Here is an 810-nt window from a genome sequence, read left to right on the forward strand (position 1 = left end):
CACCTGTGTGCAGTCACACAGAGAATGCACGAGTGTGAGTCAGTTTACACTGTTACCATCTCAGGATACTGTACGGTGAATATTTTCATGTTTTCTTTTTGCTTTTGTGGCTGCTTATAATTATTGTTAAAAGCATGCATGTAAAGTAGGTGTACACACATGAGTAAATAGCACACACGTGCACATGCAGGGAGTCAGGTCAGTGGCTCAAGCTCGTTAGGCCCAGCACCTCCGTCACTCACTGGACATCGCCTCATGGTCGTGAGCTGCCTCAGACTGAGGGCTTGTTTTCCTGGTTCTCAGTAGCGTGTTCTTGGTGGTGTGTTCTTGGTGGCATGTCCTTGGGGGAACCTCCCTGCACCCTGGGCCAGGTCTGCAGGGTCTCGGTCTGCCCTGTACCACTCAGGGTCCCGGTGCAACATGGTGGGGGTTCTGTTTCTTCTCCACCCACGGAGGAAACACGCCGGCCCTCTCGGAGGACTCCACACCTGAAGTTTTAGGGAAGCAGCGTGTAGGCGAAGGTTCTGTGGGGTTGGGAAGAGGAATGTGTGGTGCTAGTTGTGCAGTGGAGGATGCTGTGCTGAGACCGCTATGTGCACACTCATGTCCTAGGAAAGACCAGGAACGTAATGGTATGTTTATTTACAGTTATGGGTGAACTACAGGGAACCATGGGCTATTGGGGTCCCAGCCCACCCCCCGCACCACCCTCCCAGGCCTCAAGGATTTGATCTTGGTGGAGACCAATTAGCCTGGGGTGACTTCTGGGGGCCGGGGCTGGGACTGGTAGCCGACACCTCTCTCTCTCTC

At 53.7% G+C, this 810-nt stretch overlaps 1 long non-coding RNA gene across 1 annotated transcript in view; it reads right to left on the reverse strand.

Moving 5' to 3' along the window:
• Positions 1–6: 6 nt before the first annotated feature.
• The window catches only part of LOC102774085, a 13,638-nt gene continuing 12,834 nt past the window's right edge, over positions 7–810 (reverse strand). The window contains exon 5 of the long non-coding RNA XR_435492.2: positions 7–608. This is a non-coding gene — a long non-coding RNA (uncharacterized LOC102774085). The remainder of the gene's footprint in view (positions 609–810) is intronic.

Source organism: Myotis davidii, unplaced genomic scaffold (assembly GCF_000327345.1).
Source record: "Myotis davidii unplaced genomic scaffold, ASM32734v1 scaffold1395, whole genome shotgun sequence".
NCBI lineage: Eukaryota > Metazoa > Chordata > Mammalia > Chiroptera > Vespertilionidae > Myotis > Myotis davidii.